This window comes from Bombus bifarius, unplaced genomic scaffold (assembly GCF_011952205.1).
Source record: "Bombus bifarius isolate JDL3187 unplaced genomic scaffold, Bbif_JDL3187 scf7180000009713, whole genome shotgun sequence".
In the NCBI taxonomy this organism is placed as follows: Eukaryota; Metazoa; Arthropoda; class Insecta; order Hymenoptera; family Apidae; genus Bombus; species Bombus bifarius.
In genome coordinates this window covers 114,320-141,010 of record NW_022885291.1, presented here as the reverse complement: position 1 = coordinate 141,010, position 26,691 = coordinate 114,320, and the positions used below count along the sequence as shown (strand labels likewise).

General features: G+C 36.8%; 1 long non-coding RNA gene and 1 pseudogene across 2 annotated transcripts; one reads left to right on the top strand and one right to left on the bottom strand.

Moving 5' to 3' along the window:
* Nucleotides 1-856: 856 nt before the first annotated feature.
* On the bottom strand, nucleotides 857-4,346 carry LOC117215546. Of its 2 annotated transcripts, XR_004489140.1 has the most exons (4): nucleotides 4,213-4,346; nucleotides 4,082-4,135; nucleotides 1,300-1,414; nucleotides 857-996 (listed from the first exon to the last, which is right to left on the bottom strand). It is a non-coding gene; the product is annotated as an uncharacterized LOC117215546 (long non-coding RNA). The 2 variants fall into 2 exon arrangements; XR_004489139.1 differs by lacking the exon at nucleotides 4,213-4,346 and having other exon boundaries at nucleotides 4,082-4,203.
* A 15,150-nt stretch (nucleotides 4,347-19,496) lies between these two features.
* On the top strand, nucleotides 19,497-19,614 carry LOC117215550 (annotated as a pseudogene).
* The last annotated feature ends 7,077 nt before the right edge of the window (nucleotides 19,615-26,691 follow it).

Here is a 26,691-nt window from a genome sequence, read left to right as displayed (position 1 = left end):
GCGTTGCATGGGAGAATAAAACGGGCACAGAACAGTACAATGATTAGTATGAAGGTGACAAAGATAATTGCACTATAAACCATATCAGTGCTGATAAAGTGGAAACTTATGTCATCACAGAAATGTTTATGAGATCAGGAAAGAAACATCATGCCAAGTATAGTACATGTATTGGAGATGGAGATAGCGAAACACATAAAGACATTAATCCATACGAAGACATTGTTGTTTAAAAGAAAGAATATGTTGGTCATGTATAGAAACGAATAGGCACAAGGCTAAAGGACACCAAATAATGTTAAATAAACTGTTTTCGGTAATTACAATAGCGTTTTCACAAAAAGTGGAATTTCTAACTTGAGAAGGACAAACACAATAATTTGTAAATGTCCTAGGAATAGCGAAAAGTATAATCCATGCATGTTTTAAACCAGTTAAAGCTGGATTCCAAGTCACTTTACACAAAGTTCATCTGAAACAGAACTTTTGTTTGTAATTGCTTTTTAGATGAATATAATTAAGTGCTGTGGTCAAAATCTGAACCCTCGTCAATATTTTATTGCCGATCCATTAAATTTGTATTTATGAAAGAAAATGAGGCATTGGTTAGGGAAGAAGGTAATAATGGAAATAAATAATCTTTCTCCCAATACATACAATTCAAACAATGATAATATAAAAGTTATCTTTGCTTTGCGCTTAGCCATGTTATACGGTAGCGTTGGTAATATTTTATCAAATATAAATGTTGGTCCCAAAATGTTGTACCGGTGGAGAATCTTCAAAGAAAATGAATTCGATAGAAATTATTCAAAAACCTCGCGTGTGCAGATATTTCGACGTTAGCACGCGAGCTAAGAATTTAATCGTAATTCGACCGTGCCAGTTTGTACTTTCAGGAAGAAAACAACCTTATTGACCGGACAGTTCTATGTAAATATTTATAAATCGCACATTAAGCGAACTTGTTTACGAGTTAAAATCCAAAGGTCTCAGCTGTAAGAACCACAAGAAAAGATAAAAGAGACCTACCTTCAGAATTTCAACCTCATAAACGTCGTGAGGTAAACTGTTTTCTTTTTGGGTTCACTCAAAACAGAATATTGGTATCTTATGATCCCAAGAATTATGATCCCATTAATACAAATATGTATATAACAAAACAAAAATGAAACGTATTCTTTTCATTTGTAATTTTAAATAACGCATAGAAAACATAACGCATACATGGAGTTTATCACCTTCTTTAAATGGTATAATACATTCCATAATTAAAAGCGAATAAAGAAACGAACTTACCAAAGCACCATAGGAAAGAATTTATGAAGTTTTATCTTACTCGGGAGTCAGTTTGCCTGAATATCACAAAATCCATTCACCTTAAATTTCTGGCAACGAGAACTCTTCAAATTTCCTAAAAAATGAATTTTAACAGACTTTTTTTTCAATTTTTTAAATTTTTACAGGCAATGTAATATTTTAACAGATAATTTAACATTCTAACAGAAATAGTAACAAGGGAAAGATAGCGTGTGCAAAAATGCGTGAAAGGGCATTTAGAAAAATCGAAATAATTGGAAATATAATTAAAAAGTGAAGAGAAAATATCATGGGTTTCATGCCTGGAGCATAAATGTGAAAAATTTCCGCTTTTGTAACAAATTCTACATCCTTTTCTTTTTTTGTTTAAATTGAGGTGTGCATTGAATTTCATGACAAAATAATATATATTCATATATAAATATCAAAAATAGTAATCATTTTCCTTAGTTTATTTATCAAAATGTCATTTCCTTATATTATTATGATACAAAGAATTATATATATATATATGATGTATAATGCAAAATAAGGATATAAAAATTAAAATTGATTTCACAATTACACTTGAATATGGTATGAAAAGTAAGGTTTGAAAGAAAATTTCAGATACATTGATTTCCGGAGTTATTTAATTGCTTTTCATGTTTAGTTGTAAATTTCCACAATTGGCCAAATTGCAAAATTCATGCCATTGACATTAAGGAAACAATATAGAGTGTAATAAAAGGAAAACAAGAAAATACAAATTCTGACAGTGAATTTAGTAAAAAATCAAGAAAAAGTAAGACAGACGTTAGGAAACTATAGCAAAATAAAAGAAGCTCAAGAGGGCAGCTGTAACCATAACAATAAGAAAGAAACACAAGAGAAAGGTCACTAAAATAAATTACAAAGTGTAAAATAGCAGTAGAAGACAAAAAACAAACAACAAGTAGGAGCAAGGAAAATAAGTTATACAATAAAGGAAATGAAGGAATGATTTTAAATCAAACCTTAAATCCTACAGAAAGTACATATAATGTTGAAGGGAACAAAGAATATGAAAGACAAATTAAAGAAGGTAAGAAAAATTTATCATTAATTAAGAGAAATTTTATATTATAATAGAAAGATACCAGAATATAGAAAAAGGTAGGAGAAAAGAAAAGAAAATGAGCAGATGAACAAAGCAAAATGGGCAGAGGAAAGAAGCAAACTAACAAAAAAAGGTGAGGTAATAGAAGAGTCAGACAAAATTAAAAGAAGAAAAGAGAGGGAAAACTATTATTATAAAAAGGTTGTAAATAAGAGATAAAGTAGAAGAACCCAAAATGAAATTGAACATAAATAGATTAAACTTTGTTTCAGGGCATCACTCTTTTCTGGTCATTGTTTGTATCCTCTAATGTTATTTCATGAATATGAAAATGAATATGAGAACGAAAAATAACAGTTTTGAGTTTAGTGATCAATTGTTTCACAAGTAGTGAACAATATATAAATTGATTTGGCAAAGGCAACTTTGGTATTTTGTACGAGGAGAAAAATATATATAACCCAACTTATATTATAGCGAAAACATTCATGGTATGGACAGAAATTAATGCTTTAATAGTAATCTGACATAAAGACAAAGTCAACCATACACAGTGTAGGTATATGGTATCAGAATATGGGTTCTCCACTACTCAACAAGAATAGATAAAACACAAACACATTTCCTAAAAAGAATTTTATACATACTGAAATACCATGTAATGCCAGATTATGTGATTAAAAGCAATAAGAATAGTCTTGGAACACAAAATAATAAAATGAGGCATAAACTACATGTTAAAACTGGCAAACATGGGAGAACACATAATTAGACAGGAAAACATTGCAAGAAGTAATACACACATAATAAACTCAAATAGAGTTATGAAGCCGATGGTACAGAAATAATAATAAATTTAAACTGAACAATAATAGAAGAAATAACACAAATACTTGCTGGATGAAAGAAGAAAGAATAGAATAATCTACTTATAGTGAAGTATATAAATATGCTAAAAATATAGAAAAAAATAATTAAAGTTACTTGCATATGAAACTGCTATTAATAACTAAAAGGATAATCAAAGTTAGAGTAGCTGGGAGACAAGAACGATCAGTGAATGCAGAAAATAGCATACAATACAAAACAGATGAAAACAAAATGTATAATATGTGTAAGAAAAATATATTGGATAATATTAAGAATTTACAACAAAATTCATTAAAAAAACAACAATAGGATGGTGATTTTTTTTCTGACAAAGAAAAATAGTTACAAGGACTGACAAATTTTATTAAAAAGCAAAAGCAGCATTAAGCTAAGATCATTTTATCATAGAAGAATAGCAATTCAGACAAATTCACAAATTATAATAATCTAAGAACAACTTAAATACTTTGTTATGTTTGTTTTGCAGTAACCAACAAATTTAAAGACTTAGCCTAAGTATAAATATGCCATAAATAATTCTATGTAGAAATAAACATAAATAATATTAAATAAATAGAACTTTTCTTATTGAAATGTGACAGTCTGTAATAAAAGATAAATTAAAAAAGAAAAAATAACTTTAACAAAAGAGAAATTTATAAAAATTTATTCTTAAAAAATTGTGGCCAATCAGATAGTGAAATAAAAGATTATTAGAAGAAACATGATTAGTCTACAAGAAGATCATACGAAAGGAGAAATGAAACATGTACCGTATTCTCTCAACATACGATTGCGAAGAAGTTTACTTACTCTATATTTCATTTCCGAACTTCTTCGTTTCCACGCAGTCATAGCAGTTCAGAACTATTTTATGAAAATCAGGAATTTCCTACATCAAATTATTTGATTTGCAAGACCTCATATATTTCTAAATTACTTACACAAAATTAGTACAGCCTATGAACAATGCAAACATTAAAAAGAAATAAGCGATACAGTAGCCCAAACAAGGACAAAGGTTGAAATAAGACATCAAAAATAGCAGTTATTATTCAAATTTGTATGAAAAATCCTTCAGAAATTAAATTGTTCGTTTAATGAAAGGCGGTTATGTATATGAAAATCAAAAATGCAGTAAAAATACAAAAAAAAAAGAAGAAAACTGTATTTGTTATTACGACTTACTTTTGCATGTAGAATAATTTCCATTTCGGTTACTGCACTACCCCTGTTATTAAATAGGTTTTGGAGTTCGATATTTAATTGATTCACATAGATTCAGTTTTTATATTCTGTATTTCACCACCATGTACAGCCATATGAACACACCGGATACTCTCAGATAATTAACACGTGGCAGAAGCTAAAACAAAAGGGCGTCGTTAGAAGTCGTACCAACTTCGCATGTAGGAACTAGTGATCATACCAACATGACATTTATCTCAACAGATTAAACAGTACTAAACTCTATGATGATGCGCTAGCATGATATAATGTCGACGATGAGGTAGCGTTGTTTGCTGATTGGTTATACTTCAGGACTACATGTGGGACCTCTGTACGATCGCTGGTTAAATCGGTCACTTTGCGATATGCTTATGAAATCTAAACGTAATTCTTTTGTTAACATTTTCATAATTGTACTTCAATTTTAGGATTAAATAAATAAATATTTAATAATTATTTTAATATCGATTACTATATATAACGATTATTATAATGCGAAATTTTATGTGTAAATAGTATGTTAAAATATGTAAATGTATATAAAATAAAATATATAAATGTGTGCATATGCAAAATATATTACATGTGTGTGTACCTACATTCAAAACACGTAACAGTTATACAATATTCTAGATTACGAATTTGGATTTATCGTTCATTATGTTCTTTTATTACAATTTAGTTGTCAGTTGCAAATCGATTCATAAGATTCATAAGGGAAGGATCTTTTTATTGCAAATAGACTAATGGAAAGTTTTTCTCTAAAATCAATTGCAAATAATAATTTTGAATAAAAGCGGAAGAATAAATGTCTTTCCTAAAGGAAGAAAAATGAATAAGGTATGAAAATCTAATAGCTGATAAAATTTTATTCGTTATTCCTTATTGACTGTCGATATTAGACCTTGATATTTCGTGTCAGGTATCCCTATCTCTGACATTCAATGAGAAAGGAGAACGTTTGTTTAGAACCTTACGTCCTCGAGAATGTTTCTAGTCCCATAACAAACAGTTTTTGTAAACAAAATCTTATTTTTAAAATTACATATTTACATACATTATATTTAAAAGTCTCGCTCTGACAAAATAATATTATTATACACATGTATAGCATTACAAATTAGAAACAGAAAAGACATGTGCCTCTGTAGCTCATAACTTTCTTTGACGAAAATTTATTCCTATTCTAATTATAAAGTTTTTAGTAATAATAATAACAAAATAATGACTCGATGATTGAGTACATATTAACAAAAATACCCGTATCTGAAATGTTTATTATTTTGGAACTTAGTGAGGTACAATTATTTCATAAAGTTTATTATTCTCGCTTTGTTTCGTGCAAAATCAACAATTATATCTTCGTAATTTCAATTTTCACATAACTTATTCAAATTAAATAATCAATTAGATAGTCTTCCCTGAGACATAGTAGAATGTATATAATTTTTAATTAATTTTAATCTAGAGAAAGCATGCCCTGCAGAAGCGATTGGAATAATTAGTAATATTCTTAAAGTAACATAAAATTGGAAAATAAATCCTTAATTTTATGTATCATATTCGAACATTGCATTGCTGTTATATACAACAAATTTTTACTGTATATGTCACAAAATATTTTTATTTCATTAAGCATATCGCTTCTATCTACATTTCGATGATTTTCATTTTCTAAAATAATGTCCAAATTCATACGGTGTTTAATCGGTTCTTGTGCTTTCATATTTTTTAGTATTGTTATGTTATATAGAAATCTGAATGGTACAGACTCATGCTCAATGCTCAATTTGCATGAACCTTTCTCCGATTGAAAATATTCTCTGATCAGTCATAACTAAAAAGTGCTTTTTGAAAAAGATAACTTCGGTGTTATGCGAACGTGTATCTCCGCTTCATAGGCATAACAAATTTTCGTTTTCTTAATACGACGTCTTAAAAATTTAATAAAATGTCATTATTAGAGCAGGTGAACCTGTCGAAGAGCTACTTGCTCATCGATTTCGATGCCCTTGAAATATATCGTGAGATCATGATTCTGAACATTTTCTTATAGATACGAATGCTCGGTCTTAGTTTTCGTTATATTCATGCAAAAGTATGTTTGGTATCATAAACATATAAATCCTTTTTTTATATTTTATATAAAATTAAGAGAATAATGTTTGGCATCTTATTTGTAAATAAAATAGTAGACACCACCAAAATAGTAGTCAACCAGCAATTTTCTCTTAATGTCCCTTTAAGATGTCTTAGAACCAACAATTTATTCTACACCGGTCAACACATATTGCTTTAATCGTGAGCTAAATCATGCTAACTCCTTTTATTCGAAGATAGATCAACTTTGGCAAATCCTTAAAACACTTGCTGGAACGTTTATTTTAATTTATTTGTATGCTTGTATCTATATTTAATATATATATTATTTCGAGCATATATATGTCGGGTTCACATTATGATTAGGGTTAGGTGAGTGTAACGAATCTTCATTTGGATTAATCATTGTTGTTATGTAATAGAGAAGATATTTACTAGTGAAAATATGATTATTACAGAATTTGACAAGTAGCCGTAGTAATTAGATACTCGAGATGCTAATGACGATGATGTGAGGTCGGACGAGAACGAGTGCACTCAACGTGGTATGAGAGTTAGCTGAAGTAAGTAGTTTTGTTACTTGCTCTTAATATTCAAGAAAAAAAGAATATTAAAAAAACAGATGTATGTAAAAATGAGAATGATACAATGTATGGCAATAGTCGCGTAGTACTAAAATATTTCTTTTTTTCGATGCTTATATTATAGATTATTAAAAATAGATTATTAAGGAAAGCAAAAAAAAAAAATTGTAAAAATGAAAAAACCAATACCACACGGAGTTCCCAAACGGTGAACCATCTAAGTACCATTCGTGCCTAGCGTTGCTTAACTTTCGTGATCAAACGAAAACGAGTGCTTTTTTAATTTTAATTATAACGTTTATTGCCCAAAGAAATACATATTTTGTATATAAGGCCGAAAATTTTTACTATATCGAATGCTTTTTCAAGGCAGGCGGCTACCCGCTGCTTTGCATTGGGAGCCCACCAGATGTCTGACGTTAGTTTATTTATTGCGTACAGTGTGGAATGTTTGTGTCGGAAGCCGATTTGATTGTGTTGGATTACGTTGTTTTTTGTGCGCAAGGAGACTAGGGGGTTGTTTATGACTATTTCGAATACTTAGCTTATGTTGGATAGGAGGGGTCGCAGGTTTGATTTTGTCTTTGTTTCCGCGTCTTCTTTTTTTATTTTGCACTTGCCTGGTCAATGCGACTCAATATATTTTACGCACCGATAATTAAGGTTACAGTTTTGTGAGATATGACATAACAGTTGGCATTTGTGGCATTGCGTCATGTAATTTTTTCTGGTTTTTCCCCATTTTACCCTAAAGTAATTCAGACGGCTAATTTTTGGTAAGTTACTAATATTGCTATGAGAGAATACTTGGACTATGTAGATTGGGAGCAGTACGTTGTTATCTATTGATTTTTTATTGAGATGCGTGAAACTTTTTTTAATTGGACGTCGGACATCTATAATGCTTGCAACTCTACGAGTATTTCTATCTCAGAGATTTATTATTTACATATGTATAGAGGAATATATATAGGTACTGAATTAAACCATAGATAAACATATGATAATGAGTGGACTTGTGGAAAAAAATTACTTCCTCTTCGATTTCGATGGGTTTTGAATATATTATCCGAATATATTATTATATTGAATATATTAGTATCCGAGATATTCGCAAATAACTGTCGATAGTACTATAGTGTAGTCAGCCTATAGTTGTGTGCTGAGGCAGCGTATGGGTCAGTATTGGTTGCCCAAGTCCACCACAAATCTATCTCTTATCTTCTGTTTATAGTATATATAAACGAGAATTGGGTTAACTCAATGTCCCGTGCATAACTGCATAGGTTGTAAGAAATGTCTATTGTAAACCAATTAAATGTAAATGTCATCAATGTATTGCGTTAGGGTTAGTCTTTTTAATAGCTTGCTTGAAATAAAAACAAGTTAATTATACAAATACTGAACGAATTGATAATTGATATTATTTTTCGAAATAGAACAATTATTATTTTATGCTAATCATTTCGCGTGTAACCTACGAGTGCACTCAAATTTTTCACTCTTAACTCCTTTCTAACCTCATCTTTTGTAATTATTGCGGCTTATTTACGGTGTATTTACATGCGTGTGGTATTCGCTGGATAAACACTTCTCAAGCTTGTCGAAGGCGCGGCCCCACAGTAGTTACATGATAATAATTTTATTTGCACTAAAGTTCGTCGATTCGCGGATAAATATATCGAAAACTAAATTGAGAATGCGATAATCACGAGACTATCAATTTATATTATTTTAAATATAATTATTTTATACGTCTTTCAAATTTATTTGTGAAATTAGAAGTATTTTGAAAAATAAAGAACAAAATAAAGGATTCTGTTATATTGAACCGCTTAATTGAGCTTAATCACTAAATAAGTTCGAATTATCCTTTTCTCTTTCTTGCTTCAGTTTTTCCTCGGTCCTGTCGTTTTCGACGAACTGATCGATCGTCATAATGACATTAAGAAATTAATATCTTATTCGACAATGATAACGGATTTATTTTCATTAGAAAATCGATTGACTGTGTTTACAATCAGAGCATCAGCATTTTCTTTGGCCTGATTGGTTACAAATCTAACAATGTGAAATTCACCATGAAGCATGAAGATAAATTTGCATTTAATTTCATCGTTTGAAAAAAAATTGTCTTTTGAACGACGCATTTTCACCTTACGAAAAAGCTTTGTTGCTTTTGTACAAGAAGAACTGTTTTCATCGGAATGATTATCCGAAAGAATAATTTGAAAAAACACTCTGTATAATGTAAATGTGTATATCTGTACTATATGCGAATTCACCGCTAATCTACATCGACCCATTAGCACCTATTCTATGGTCATAACTGACCATATACCAGATCAGTGCTTTTCTATTCTTCGAACGAATTTCTGGTTTTTACGAACATCCATAGTAAACTTGTTTTATGTAGCGATAGTTTATTTTCTGGTAATTGTTCACTGGTAGAATGTCTACAGTGAGTCAGTACATTTTCTTCCTTTTGAGTCTGATTTGCTCGATTTCTTTATTTATGTGTTGTTTTCAAACAAATTTGTCTGGATGTAGATGGTCCGGGCAAAGACCTGATTATCTAACTGTTTTTATTTGCTGTATGATGTGGTGGTTGAGAATAATAAGAGATGTGGTACCTTTCCTTAATGTGAATATAGTGAGGTTGCATTTACCTGTATTTTCAGTTTATTTCTATCTATTTGGCCGCTCCTCGAGTATTTCGATGTGAGTTTGTAGCTGTAGCTACATTAGAGTAGGTTCTAATTTATTTTATATAGTGTCGTACAGTGACAACTATCTACTTGCCAAGCCGCGTTACAAGAAAAAACCTGGGAGCACAGGAAATTACTTTGAACCCCGAGACAGTTGGGCTGATATAGTCGGCTGCCCGAAAGTTCCATTATAATATTTCCGAATTAAACATGATAGAATTTGGAAATATTGCGCTATAACGGTTTGTGAACAATATAAAGGAATAACGATAATATGTAGGTCAAGGTGGGTGTAGGTCGTAAGATAAAGGATAGTGTAGATAAATATGACAAGGTGTATTTATAAACAAGTTATTTACTATAAATTATTTAATATGTATACAGGCCAGTCGTATTATAGCGGCGATAGTTAGAGTCAAATTATTAATTTTGGTTTTTTATCGTAGTTAATATTATGTTGGTTGTGGCCATGTTGAAGGCGAATCAGGATAGTCCTGGCCGAGGTCGGTGGTCTGGCCCTATAACAAATAATATCAACAATAATATAGCAAATAAATATCATAAACCTCGATATCATTTGTAAGTGAATGCACTTTGAGCATAGTTAATTTATGTTGAACAGTTTTTGGGTACTAGATTGAAATTAGATAATAATTTTGTTACTTATGTTATAGATTTACACGTTAATTTTAAGGAGATGCAATTGTTCAGGCGCTGTTAATTCACTGGATATGTCGTCCTTGTAGAGAAATGTTAGGTTGGCATGATCGCTAGTTACTACAAGCTAAGTTGGTACGACTTCTAACGACGCTCTTTTGTCTTAGAAGTCGACCACGTGTTAATTGATCGAGTGTATTCTGTGTGTTAAGACGTGTCTTACGAGGCGATATATTATTACAAAATATATTGGAGAAAGTCGAATTTGCGTGAATCGATTAATTAATAAACCCAAACCTATATCCTTTAACAGGTTATGGGCCCAGGGCAGTAAACTGCGGTAATAAAAGGCATTACTTTTGAGTTTTTGTGTTTTCTGAGATAATCCAAGAAGAGACCACGCCATGGTCGACCAGGAAAGAATAGGTGATGTGGACAGCGATATGAAGCCGGCCCTAAGAAAGGGGAATTACGAATATTGGAAGACAATGACGGAAGCCTCGTTAATTTTCCTGGGTTGCTGGAAAGCAATAGAGCCAGGATTTACGGCAGCAGAAAGGTTGAACCCAGAGTGCATGAGGATGGACAACATGGCACGTGCGTACCTTCCCGGCATATTCGCCCCGAATATCTTGGGGAAATTAGGACTTCGAAAACAGCAAGGGATTCCTGAAAGGTGCTAGAGGGCGTCCACGGGAGGTCTACGTCGATGGACACTGTTTTATGCATACGGGAACTGGGAACTATAGAGAAGACCCCCAACATGGATATCTCCACATACTGCGGGAGGATATACGACCTATGCGACAAGCTCTCCAACGTAGGATTAAAAATTGAAGACCACATGATGGCATGTTTCGTTTTGGCCGGCCTCGTGGCGGATCCAAATTATGCAATGTATATTGGAACAATAAGAATCGATAAGAGTCTAACCGTGAGGATCGTGAAGTCCGATATTCTACTTGAAGAAAAACAGATCGAGCGGTCATGGATTCATCCGAGAAGAACAACGCAATGGCGACCTGGAAACAATAGAGGCCCAAGCCTCAACAAAGCAAAGATGGCGCGAAACCAAAGCACAAAGACCAAAAGGATAAGAAGTGCTACAAATGTGGAAAATGAGGCCATATGTCGTACCACTGCCAAGAGGGAAAGGGAGATAAGGAGGACCAAAACCAAGGAGACAAAAGGGAGAGAGAATCAGAAGACAAACCGAAGTCCAAGGGACTTATCTCCACGCTAGCTCTATCATCTATCAGCCACATGGAAAGGGACAGGATCAGCTACCTTGACTCGGGGGCCTCAAATCACATGACTCCGGACAGGCATCGGTTCGTGGATTTCGTGCCTGCAACTGGACAGATCAGGATTGGTAAGGGGTACCTGGAAGTCAAGGGAAAAGGAACGATCGTCGTGAAGATGACTAAGGCCTGTGGCGGGTGGAACCTATACTTGTCGAACGTCCTGTGGGTACCTGAATTAAATGTGAATCTAATCTCAATCAGGCAATTGGCAGTATGTACGAGGGATGAGGCCATCAGTACACATGATGATGGGGATGTAATATTCAATTCAAAGGTAGGAGACAATGTGTACTACCTAGAGGCAATACCATCTGAAAGGCATGTAGCAAACGTTTCCGTGGAGAATGATCAGGAAAGACCTGGGAAAGATGACGACGACATTGAGGTCATTGAAGCCATGGCATACAAAAGTATCGTATCATGGCATGAGAGATTAGGTCATCTACATGGGAATGCGATGAGGAAGATCCCTGTAAGTAGTGTGAAACAGGACTCGAGGAAACATGAGGAACCATGCAGAGTCTGCGTGAAAGGAAAGATGACCAAAGTACCATTTCCGAGGACAGCTCACCACATGTGTCAACGCCCTTTAGAGATTGTTCACAGCGATATTAGTGGCAGAACTCAATGCAAGTGGCTGGGCGGAGGTAATTATTTTGAGACCTTTATTGATGACTTTTCTCGTTTCAAGGAGTACCAGGTGGAAGTGGAGGCTTTGCACCAATCCAAAATAAGTGCCCTCCAAACTGATAACGGGGGCGAGTACACGGGGGAAAACTTTGAGAAATATCTGAAGGAGAAAGGCATCTTACACAGAAAGACCGTTCCTAGAAACCCTGAACAAAATGGGGTTTCCGAACGAGCAAATAGGTCGAAATGTCTAGCTGTTTACTCATCCAAACAGGACTCCCTGACTATCTGTGGGGGGAGGCTGTGAACACGGCATGTCACATAAGGAACCTATTTCCATTCACTGCTATCGGAGACAAGATCCCACTGGAATTATGGAAGGGGAAGGGATGTGACCTCCAAGGGGAGATAAACAGACTGAGAGTGTTTGGATGCAGAGTCTGGTATCTAAAGAGTCCAAGCGGAGGAAAATTCGAGAGCAGAGCGGATGAGGGGATATTTGTGGGATATGACAGACAGGTCAAAGGTTATAGAATTTACCTACCGAAGATCCAAAAGGTGATAATATCCTATCATGTCAGGTTCGAGGAGAACACGTTTCCCTACAAGAGCGCTAAGGCGGAAACGAACCATATAAAGGATAAGTCCTCGGAATGGATATGGGATGTAGAAACCTTTGAACATAGGGGAGAAGCCGGTCAAACTGACGTCGAGACACAGAGTGACGGAGAAAACGACGAAGGGGAAACCGACTACTTTATGGACAGTTTAACGTGTGAGGACAATCCAGTGAATACTGTGAGTGTACCGTTTGTGCCGAGGAGGTCGGCAAGACTACACAAACCAAGAATATGTGATTGTTGTGCTCACACTGCGACTGTTTGCAAAGTTCAAAACGTGTGTGTACCTGTGAATGTGTATGAAGCCCTGAGGGGGCCAGACGCTCAAAAATGGACTGATGCAATAAGGAAAGAATTAGACAATCTAAAAAGAAAAGATGTGTGGGACATTGTGCAAAGACACTTAAATAAAAACGTTATAGACTGTAAGTGGGTGCTTGTGATAAAGAGAGACCCTGATAGGTATAAGGCTAGACTGGTAGCTCGGGGATTCTGGCAGAGACCTGGAGTAGATTACTCAGAAACCTTCAGTCCAATAGTGAAACGCAGAACTCTAAGAATTCTGCTTGCTCTATCTGCGGAGAATGGGTGGGTTTACGAGCACATCGATGTGGAATGTGCGTATCTCAACAGTTCTCTGGATGAGGATATATACATGGAGCAACCAGAATTTCCCAAACCAGGGAAGGACAGAACTCAATTTGTGTGTAAACTTAAAAAGAGCCTGTATGGACTGAAACAAGCTGGGAGAATGTGTTTTAGGCACATCAATAGTATTTTAAAGGGTATAAGTCTGAACCCATGCGTGAGTGGTCCATGTGTGTATGTGGATGCGTCTAAAAAATTTATTGTAGCTGTGTATGTGGACGACATCCTTGTGTTTGGGACGAATGAGTAGATTGAGATATTCAAAACTAGGATTAAGGACAAATTAGATGTTAGAATACTAGGTGTAGACACTCAATTTCTATCCATCCGCCTGAGCATGCCAAACAGCACCACTGTGATATTTGATCAATCCATACAGATAGGTCAAATGCTGGATCTGTTTGACATTACTCATGAGGTTGGAGTGTCGACACCGCTAGCTAAATAAATTATTCGACAATAAATTATACGAACAAGCTGTGGGGCATATAATGTATGTCACCACTGTAAGTTGCCGTAATGTCGCGTGTGCAATAGGAAAACTAAATCAAAGGTGTGCAAATCCAACTGTATCCGATTGGAAGGCAGTGAAGAGGATATTCAAGTACCGGTTGAAAACCAAAGACTTAAAACTAGTGTACCAAACAACGGGACAACCTTTGAAGGCGTTTTGAGATTCGGATTTTGCGGGCTGTACGGTAGATAGGAAATCCAGGAGCGGGTATGTCTTCATACTCGCTGGTGGTGCAATATCCTGGTTGTCTAAAAGACAACCGATCATAGCTCAATCGACGTGCGAAGCGGAGTTCGTGACGATGCAGGAAGCAGCAAGGGAAACAGTGTGGATTTCCTTACTGTTAAGGGAGTTGGGCCAATTGTCATATTGCCCTCGCCCTTGCAAGATTTTCTGTGATAATATCGGAGCTATTTCATGGTCAAAGGATGAAGTAGTTGCCGAAAGTTCTAAGCACGTCCAAGTGCGTTACTTTTATATTAAGAACTGCGTGTCGAAGGGGATATTAGATTATACGTATATACCTAGTCCTGAGAATGACGCTGACATCCTTACCAAAGGCTTAAATAGGGTTAAGACTCAGTATTTCACCAAAGCTATGGGGCTTGTAGGAACTACGATCAAAGGGGAGTATTGAAAAATGTTAGGTTGGCATGATCGCTAGTTACTACAAGCTAAGTTGGTACGACTTCTAACGACGCTCTTTTGTCTTAGAAGTCGACCACGTGTTAATTGACCGAGTGTATTCTGTGTGTTAAGACGTGTTGTACGAGGCGATCAAATATATTGTCGAAAATCGAATCTGCGTGAATCGATTAATTAATAAACCCAAACCTATATCCTTTGACAGCCCTAAACCAGGATATTTAAATTTTATATTATTGTATTAAATAATATTGTATTGATAGGAAGTATTTTATCGCTACAATTATGAGCTTTGATTAAATATAGCATAGTGTCGTGTCACTACGAGAAAGGAGGTCAGTCGTAAAAAATGGCAGTAATTGTATAATAACAAAGAACAAGCCAAATATACCGGAATAACTCATCGGCTAGCGGTTGTGTCTATCAAAAACAAAAGAAATTTGAAAGATCTTAGTTTATAGGACTTGTTGACAATCAATGTCACGCGGTCGATACGATGTTTGAGTGGGCTGTGTTTCGACACACAACATAATTTATAAAATAAACAATTCTTATATTTGATTTAAGAAATGATAGATGGTTTGCGAGCAGTATTTATTAGACAGTGGCTGAAATTCAGTTTATAATTTGAATTTAATAATTAAATATCTAACGAATGAGTGTTTAGTCTATAAAGCACGAATGGAACAGATGATAACAATCTACAGAGCGTTCGTGCTTGGCGGGTGTATTATTTTGTTTTGCTTACCTAGTGGATGGGTATTCTGTTGCGACGGCTTTAAATTTGTGGATGTAAATAATGGGATTGTTTGATATTATTATAAGGAGTGGGCGATCACGGCATGCACCCTGAGAGTTGTATAGTACTGGTAGAGTTATTCGAGTGGAGATAGTCGCTAACTATTGATAAACTGCGTAAAATGCACTTGCACTTGCACATAAATTCAATCGAGGTTGTTAGAATCACGTGGCAGGCTAAAGTATATGTCGGAGATGAAAGGTCATCGGAGCCTTCCCCTTGGTATTTCGGAAAAATTCCTTAACACCGTAATCTAGAATCTACCATAGCTGTAATTAAACAATTGCAGTCACCCAGTCCGATTGTAATTGTTCGAGATTTGTGATAATGAGCTTGGGCTCAAGGCGACAATTAGTCGCCGAACGTAGCCGCGGTCAAGGGATGAACGCTTTGTCTAACAAAGGCATTGAGTAACTCTATAGCTCTCCTTAAAAGAAAGATTTGTAGCGGCACGTGGCAGTAAACATTCCAACGGTTTCTGTCCCGTAGCTCGCCACACACAGATCCTATTCTCCGGGCAGGATGTTTACCAGATGCCAACACGTCTCCGCAGTACGTGATCAGCTAGCCCGAGGACCGTTATAAACACTAATATCTAGTTACCTAAAATCCTTCAACAGATAAACAGTCTTTGTCCCAATTACAGGAAGACAGGAGAGACCTATTTTTCCACGAACGACGTCACAGATGTCGCGAGTGTGTGATCATTGTGAGTTTGTGTCAACTCTGTAACATTTTTGTGTGTGTCAATAAAAATAACTTCAGAGTAAAAAAATGGATAGCTTCAGTGAGGAATCCTTACCTGTCCCAAGCCTCCGCCAAGAGGACGACTCGGGCCCAGATTCGGACTTTGACTCGACATATATGTAATTGTACAGCATAAGAACATTTATATAAATAATGTAATTGTACAATAAATGTACGCAAACATTGACATTATTTATTGTTAGGGAAGAATCGACATAAATTTCCTCTATGTTGTCGATTGTAATGATCAAGTTTATTTCGTTGATTGGTGATTCATCGGCTTATTCTGTTTTTGCCGAGCACACGCGTTTTTGTGGCTTGACGGTGAACTCGACCTAGGCAGTTTTTGCATAAAGGAATGTATGTGTGTGTTTGCAGAGAATGCCTACATGAAGACAAGAGGGCTTAGTCAGCGAGTTCAAGCGGACGTCTCTCTTTACCTGGCAGTTAAATAATATTTCAATCTCCCGTAATCTTTCAATCTCCCGTAATCTTTCAATCTCCCGTAATCTTTTAATCTCCCGTAATCTTTCAATCTCCCCCTATCATACCTACATATACTATGAACAAAATACTATATCCGGTAGCAACCTACGCATGGGTTGCACGGACGCACAACTATAGGCAGAATTCATTCAAGCGATACCGGCAGTTTTTCGCGAATATCTCGGAAATTAAGCAAGTTCAGTCCTTGTATGGATAGGAAAAGATTTTTCAAAATATAGATTTGCACGACATACGCAAAGAACATCAAAATCGAAGTTTAGTCGGTCTTACTACAGTTTCAGTAAATAATGAATATAGACTAATATCTACGTAACATAGTGTAATTAATATCGTAATCTCGTTATACAAACTTGAACGAACGTATAAAGTGTCAATTTTGAACGATCCTTTAGTTTTACGATTTATTCCTTTTTTCGCTAGCCGAACCGTGGACGTCAACCGACATGCCGGTGGAAGTGTCACACGCTCAAGAAAGGCCACCCGCTCAGAAACAGTAATAAAGTAGAGGAAACATTCTGCATGCCATAGCTATCGAAATAATAACAAAACAGCCCCTCCAAAGGGACTAAAACCTCCATATAAAAACCCTCCTAAATTAGCGCTCAACACATTATTCTGTTGTAACACTTTGAACCGACACTCTGTTGGATTTATACAATAAAATTTCCATCAACTTATACGAAGTTCAATTTCAATCAGAAGCAATGTCTACTGTCCTCGCTCTCCTAACCAACATTATCATCAACAAATCCGATGGTTAGGCACACCTATCACTAGCTTTCCTCCGACAGAGCATCGTCACAGAACTTTACTTATTTTTCATCGTTAGAATAGTCAACATACCTTTATCGGGTTTCTTCCCTTAAATCAATCGCTTACTTAACTTGTACATACGCACCAGCGTAACTATCTCTTTACGAAGTTGTTGAAATAAACATTAATTTATACCTGTTAATTTAGTGTAAACTCAATTGAACCACCCCTATTATGGTAACAGAAATCAGGGGATCGATCAGTTTGTAACGTCGCCCAGAAGCCAGGAATCCGCCGACCTCAGGATATGCATACAACACCTGGTCATGCGATAGCGATGAGAATAGACAGTAACCGAACTCCCACCCGTGAGATATATGAATCATAGTGAGGAGGCAAAGATCCCAGTTCTTTAGTAAGTAAGTCAGTCTGTATTTTGCTATTGAAGTGTAACTTCGCCTTTTGAATAAAGTATTGTTTATTCGCCTATCTTTTTTTCATATATATCGGAGATGAAAGGAAAGCCGAAGCCTTTTCTTGGAAATTTTGGGAACATCCTCTACTCTAGCCTAGATTTTATCCTAGCTGTAATTGTTCAAGATTTGTGATAGCGAGATTGGGTTCGAGGTGACAATTGGTCGCCGAACGTAGCCACGGTCACGGGATGGACGTTTTGCCTAACGGAGGTCTGGAGTGGTTGTATGGGTTTTCCGAGAAATGTGGTAGTGGCGGCATGCGGCCTCGGGAGCGGGCCTAGCCACGTGTGATGTTGCCTCGGAGGTGCCGATACAATGGGACATACATTGTATTAATAATCAAACTCGAGGTAGAAACTGCCTAGCAACGGTGTTTGGAACTTTCTCGATGTTTCCAACGAGTATGTATCAAACTTCAGGCAGAAACTGCCTAGCAACGGCGTTTGGAACTTTCTCGATGCTTCCAAACGAGTATAGAAAACAAATGCAATCGTACAGCGAGAAAAATCTCCACGAGGCTGGTCTTGGAGAGTGACACATCGAGCATTTTCAACAATCGCATTTTTGCGCCTAAGATTAGCCTACGCTTAGTAAAGAGTTATCCCGTTGACCGTGGATTCGTTTGAACACAAAAACGTTGTTAATAGCGTTCATTAAACTTATTATTCGTAAATCATACTATTCATTAAACTTACTATTCGTTAAATAAGTTTAATGGCGCATGCGCTATTAATAAAGGAACTTGTTTGGATTCAGAAGATGGATACACCTATTGGCAGCCACATCCACCATTCCTATGTAAGTTCGACCGATATGACGTCTTGTACGGAGGAATCGCCACAAAAATTCAAGAAATAAAAACCAATAGCAACCCGACGCTACCGGGTTTTGCCTTTACGACTCAAGAAATAACCTTTGTGCTAACCAAGGCTGGAGAACAGCCTTTGTGCGGATACACCCTGTTATCCATAGAACACCCCAAGCTCTTTCTCCTAGAAACGACTAAAGGAAATACATTTATACGCAAAAGTAAAACAGCAGTCGAAAATTTGGATATATTCGCATACGTTATCTCAAAATTCATTTACGTAGAAAAACTGCCAGAAGGCAAATAACGGCACTCTATCAGGATATATTGACACTAAGATGCATCTCGGAAAAGAAAATAATAGAGAATGCATTAAGTCTAGCAACTATATTACCTGATGAATTTGCGTATGCAATAACCAAAACTCCAGGACACATGGCTTTGGTCGCAGGAGAAGCAGTACACATAGTTAAATGCATTACAGTTCAAGTGAAAGTAGGCAATGCCCTGGCCGCGCTGAGTGCACTCGTTCCCGTTAGATCACGAAAGTTAAGCAGCGCCGGGCACGGATAGTACTTGGACGGGTGATCGCCTGGGATTCCGTGTGGCGTTGGCAGAGCGCGCTGGGCCCGCCGCGCCCCCCATGCGGTGGTTGATACGGATGCCAGCGCGAAGGTTCGTTTCTCAGAGGAGATTCCTGATCAAGTGTTGGAGGCTTTCCTACGCCACCATTCCTCAGATCAAGAGGGGTACTTGTCCTGATGTACTCTCATGGTGTTTAGATAGGTTTCGTGAAATGTATCCTGATGCTCCGTGTGTAGATTTTGACTTTGCTTGGTAACAGTGCCTTATTTATTCATGTGTGTATATATGCCTAAATGTGTTCCCAGCGGGTGTTATTTTATTGGAATGATTTTGTCTATATTCTTACATTTTATTTAATAAGATATGTTTTGTTTGTTGTTTTTCTCCCTTGCATTGACACGCGGTGAGTAGTGTCGGCTTCCGGATGACGGGTTGTGCATCTTGATTGTTGATTTGGTATGTTATCATTACGTAGATTTTGATTACTATTTCCATGTGATTGTTGCCTCCGGTGTTTGATTTGATTTACTGTTATGAACATAGGTTTTGGTCATTTCGATATTAACGTTTAATGATGCATACGGAGGTATCTTCGTCAGAGGTTCCCATGCGGACTGTTCCAGTGCATATCTTGTTTTGTTTTCTTTTATTTAGTTTATCCTTTTTCGTTCATTTTTTATTCACTGCAAGTAGTATTTAAGCGCAAGAAGAAGAGGGGTTGTAACCAGCCACGAGAAACAAACCATGGATTAAAACCTTATAATAAATTATTAAACCCTTAACTACTCATGGTGAACGGATTAAGAAGAAATAATAAATGACAATTAATACAATACACAGTAGCAAAAATGTTAAAATCTGTTAACGAACAGTCACGAGAAAGGAAAACTGGATCGTAATCAGCTATCAACCCGTCCATGATTGACGAATTAGAAGGAATATATGAAACACTGAAAGATAAAGGCAATACCCCGAAAGGAAAATCCCATTGTGACGCACTGACAAAATGAATCAACAAAAACTTCATACTAAAGCGAGACATGTTAATAATAAAATATTTTTGTTCTGTTACACAGAATGGGCGTTGAATTTAACAATCAGAAGACCCAATTGTTATACCTTCCGGATGGAATCTTACCTACGGACTACCCGGATGCTTACGAGGAATTGTTATTCAGTTGTTGCGTCCATCTAATCCGCTCTGCTTACTAGTTCCAATATGTTTTTATTTGTCAAGACTGATTGGATCCGGAGGATCAAGAATTACACGAAGATACGCCAACACACTTGCTGTGTGGAGTACCGGAGCGAACTACAGCAAAGCATTGCCGAATGTGCGATATAGATATGTCACAGATACAACCCGCGACATCCAGTACTGAGTGTATAAACGCTTACATGGATCTTACCGAAACCGAAAAAAATTTTCTGGCTTTTGGAAAGATAACTTGCCCCGTTGTCCCCCTAGATGACTACAATATCATTATCGACAACTTACACGGATAAATACATATACATATACATATTTATACATATACATACATATACATACATACATATACATATAATTGTAAATTACTATAGTAACGGGCCCAAGAAAGTAAGAATAAAAAAAAAGAAAAACTAAAAGAACAACTCAATTGAAAACGTAACAATAACAATTAAAATATTTTTTTCGTGGCAGCGGTGGGATGCGCTCCACAGAGGATTAAAGTTCTTACGGTTATTGACAAAATATAATAGAGAATATGGCAACTCCATTAGAATCATTGAACGAAGACATGCTCTTGACATTGTCAGAAAAACTAAGAGCATGTGATGCAAATTTTCGAGTAATGAGCCTACATGAGTACAAAAACCAATGAATTACAAGACGACATGCGTTCACTCAAAACAAAAAAGGAAATCGAGACACCCGTATCACTGCCGATAATTCCTCAGGTGACAATACCGACAGACGGTAGCCTCCAACCAATTAAGTTAAAAGACGCGATCGAGTCAGTACCAATATTCGACAGACATCGACCCTCAGTATTTCAATTTTTAAGAGCATGCGTGCGCGCACGAAACATGATTCCGCGGCACCAGGAGCCTCAATTGGTAAAATTATTAATGAATAAGCTTCGCGGGCACGGGTACCTCGCCGTAGAGGACAGTCAGCTAAACAGTTTGGACGATTTCGGGAACAAATTAAAGGATATGTTCGGCCCAGGGAAATCCCTTAACGAATATAAGGGAGAATTAGGAACAATATTGGAACGACCGGGGGAAGACATACTAGACTATATAGATCGCGTCAGAAACCTTAGGTTAGCAATAATGGACGGAGAAAGATGTGATTACGGTATTATATCTCAGGATGTTCAAGACACAATAGATTGGGACACAAGGGAGGCCTTCGTTAAGGGACTCCCAAACGAGGTATATTTGCGAGTAAAAATAGCGGGATACCATTCTTTAGAAGAACTCGTATCGCCAAGTCGTTAAAGCAACGCGAGAATTAAAACGAGCAAACGACAGAAAGCAATACCAACGTCCGACACCTCCGAACAATTACAATCGTAACAACATTCGTCCCCCGAGCAATAGTAAAAACATCGGAAACAACCGCCAGGATCGAAGACCTATATCGCCGCCGCAAAATGGCCCAAACGCTCCGAGACAAAATGCGCTAACATGCAATTATTGCAAAAAAACCTGGGCATTTGATAAAAGATTGTTATACATTCAAAGCTAGAGTAGACGCTAGGATAATCGTACCCTATGCATCGGAACAATCGGGAAACCGGGCACGTCCTTCGGGAGAATGGGGCGAGCCACGAAGGAACGATATTCCGAATCGCCCGAGAGTACAGGCAGTAGCAAGAAAGCCGGCACCTACGCCAGTAAAACAAACACGAGCAGCGATCCCCGTAAAATCAACTACACGATCTACAACAAAAACCAGAGCGAATGTAAAGCCGGCTGTAAAACCAACGGAACCACCACCAAATACTGTGGGAAAACCTTTCTGCTGGATCAAAAAGAGAAGAAAATACGAGAAGAATTGACAAAAGAAAATCACCAAGGATCGGACTCAGATTTGGACTCTCCGGATTGTTTCAATAAAAATGAACGAAACTCCAAGTACTCCCACCGCTAGAATAGTCTCCCCAGATTTAAAAACTAAGACAAATTTACTATTAGACTCCGGATCAGAAATCAATATTGTTACGTTTTTGTTTGGTTCGTTTTGGTTGTGTTGCCGTTAATTTTTGAATTCACATTAAATTGTAGTGTTGTCTGTTATTTAATGCGATTGACAATTAAACTCCACGTTTCGGCTAACCTGCTACGCGCAGGAGTACTGGCACGGGAGAGGATTAAAGTTGGTGAAAATAAATGCTCGCTTAATCCTATTATATTATTAGACAAATATTCTTCACAAAAAATGTTTATTCATATTCTAATTGGAAATTGACAGAATTGTCGTTGAAATTTCAAATACTCGAAGTTACTCGAATCGTTCGCAATACGCTTTCACTCTTATTAATTACAAGATTTTAATTTGATAGATTTGCAATAAGTTACAAATTGACAAATGCAAACACGTCGATTAACAAGACTAACAAGAACTGGGGAACTGAGGAACTCTGAACTAAGGAATTATCTCTCTCAAATCTATGTCGCTACGCTTATTTATATGTCGGAGATGAAAGAACACCGGAGCCTTTGGAATTTTGGATAATCCCGCAACATTGTAACCTAGAGTCTACTATAGCTGTAATTGAACAATTGTAGTTATTCAATCCGATTGTAATTGTTCGAGAGTTGTGATAATGAGCTTGGGCTCGAGGCGACAGTCAGTCGCCGAACGTAGCCGCGGTCACGGGATGAACGCTTTGCCTAACAAAGGTATGGAGTAATTCCATAGCTCTCCTTAAAAGAAATATTCGTGGCGACACGCGACAGTAAACATCCCAACGGTTTCTGTCCCGTGGCTCGCCACACGCAGACCCTATTCTTCGAGTAAGATGATTGCCAGATGTCGATGCGTCTCCGCAGTACATGTTCGGCTAGCCCGAGGGCCCGTTATAAATCTTAAGGTTTAGTTAACTAAAGTCCTTCAAACAGACAAACAGTCTTTGTCCCAACTACTGGAAGATAGGGGAGACATATTTTTCAACGAGCGGCGTCTCCCACTAGCAACTTTCCCTCGAGGGCGGCTAGCATCTTTTTCTAACCACCGATATGGAGATTGACCAATTAGCAGCAACGCCAATTTCCCTTACTTTCTGAACGAAGGCTTTTCTCGACGAATCCGATGATCTCGTGTCCTTAGACACACCCCATTATAGTTTTCCTCTGTGGCATCATCGGGACGGAAAACCATTCTCTCTCGCGATCTCATCGACGAAAAGAGTAACCCCTTACGACCAGTGAATATTACGCGTCCGACTTAGATTTTGTGAGCACGTTCATCTATCATTCCGTCGACCGCGGATTCGTTATTGAACCTAGGATTATTGTCATTAGTTTCTCGAGTATCTAATTATCACGGTTACTTGTCCGGTTCCATGATAATCGTATTTGCACTAGTCGATGTCTTCTCTATTGCATAACGACAACGTGTAACCCAAACGAAGATTCGTTTCACGCCCCTAACCCTAATTCTTAATGTAAACCCGACATATACATATATCCAATTTATTTGATTTAATTTATATCTTGGGAAATAATAATGTAAAAAGAATTCGGCTTCGTCAAAAATGTACTCCGTCTGCACCACTCAATTTTTCCTATCTATTGCACAATAAATTTGACAAATTAAAGTTGAAATATCTCTTAAATCTCTTTTATATAGGGATTTTTATCCATTAACTACCGCATAAAAATTATTATATTAACATATTATATGTTATATATTAATATATAATGTGTAATAATTAGTAGATATCTTAATGTATACATATTTTTAATTTTTTTTATTGTTACTGAAGTTACAGTTATTGAAGTGTGCTATTCATTAGATGTGTTCAGGGAAAGTTCGGTCACCGAGATCGCGCTGTTGAACAGTTTGCGAACAATCATTGGATATATGGAAGGAATTACGGTTTAGGACCTGCATGGCCAAATTTTTATGTCCTCTGTTTGGAACCAACTCTATTCTATTCGCAAACAAAGATTCACGATGGAAGTATCCGTCAGAGAGGTTGTCCTCTGCAACTTTACATTGTGAACAGTCCTTGAAGCTGTTTGCGAAGTAACAGCAAGCAAAAGAGTTCTATTCGAAAACCAATTGGGTGGCAATTTACGAAGTTCAGTGTTTGACCAGCGGGCACTGATCTTTAGACGAGCGCTTTACTCCAATGGTATCTCGTAAGATCGAGAGTGGATAGCGATCGTGGGCGTGTAGAAATTTACAGGTTACTATCTTTAAAGAGATTTATCAAAGAACAGAAATATCAAATAACAATATTTGTACAAGGAATATAGTAATATTAATAGAATAGCTAAAATGGCAATTATTTTAATCATAATAATATACTATAATGATGGAAGCTAGAACACAAAAGTTTATAATATTATGAAAGGTTTTCGAATATGTAGAATAATTGAAATCCTTAGAATCTGTTTTATCAATCAATCCGTAGATAGACCTTAAATGGCAGACCCAGCAGAACTTAGAACTGAACTCTGCTCCTCTCTAGCTCATTAAATTTTGGGTGATTCTTGAATCAACGTCTGTGTTTAACCTGAAGTAAGTCTTTAAACCGCAGTGTTGCTAATTTGTTGCTAATTTATATATACAGTTACGTGCAAAAGTTTTTGATAACATCGTTTTACGATAGAAATCTTATAATATAATGGAGTTAACTTGCTCTTTGTCGTAAAATATTGTTGATATCTTGTAGCTATGCCTTTCGCAAGGATAATAGCAGCAACGTGGCCGGTTTTCTTTAGAGCATTATTTTGGCCAGGCCAGGTCAGAATTTCTTTGTCTTTGAAGGTAACTAGTGTCTAATAAGACATTTTCTGAGCGCCGACGTTGACATGCGAATGACATCTCATTGTCCGAGCTTCTCTGAGGCACCGCGATCTCTTCCCAAATTCATTGCCGGAATGACGAGACCTCTTGGAATGATCCACACCTCTTGAAGTCGCCCTAAGGTTGGACTCGCCACCGTCGCCTGGAAGTGATTAACCTCATTTTCGAGGATACGCATCGTTTCACGCAGAAGCGCGTATATTCTAACCGGTCGTACTTTATGGGATGGCTACCTGAGCCTATGAACATAGGTAGCCTTCAGGCCTTTAGAAGGAGTGACAGCTGCACCTCCTCTATCTCCCGCATAATCTCAGCGCCAATGTCGGTAGTTATTCGGACAATTATAGCGCTCTTGACATTGGATACCTGTTCAGAGTCGTCCCCAGAAAGGATAATATGACGACTTAAACTTGTTTTATTAGTTATCAAATGTCCATATCGTAAATTATTATGATTAGTTTATTAATGATAAATGGATTAAACAGATGTTAATTAAACAGAAAACAGTGGTTATTATACATGACCCAATTGCAATAAACGTATAATAATTAGAACAATTAGATAATTAATTAACAATTTTCGTCAACGCAAATTCAACTCTCTTTTAACAACGCTGACAACACTATCTTGACAACGCAATCCGCACTCTCGGACTTCTCAATTCATACTCCTGTTAATTCGTTTATCGTCCCCTAGCATCCCCTTGTCTTTTGTCATAGCCCCAGTACGCATATGCTGAGCAACCGCTTGTTTATAATTCACACCTAGGCAACCGCTTGTTTACGATCCGCACAACACCCCTTAGGCCCCTCGTTCATGATACTACATTCGGCCGTACCTGACAATCACATCTGCCCTCGGATGTGCTCATCATCACTAATTTCACCCTCACCTCTGACTTCAACAACGTCCCACCATTTCATGCGATTAGCCGCCGTGGTTGTTGTTCGTGGCCCTTCGTGTTCGCCCTCTCGTTGTACCACATAGCAGTCATTCCGCAAGACTTTTACCACGCGGTACGGCCCAAGGAACTGCGACTGCAACTTCGGACCAGGACCTGCGTCCTCTCGATCGCCACTA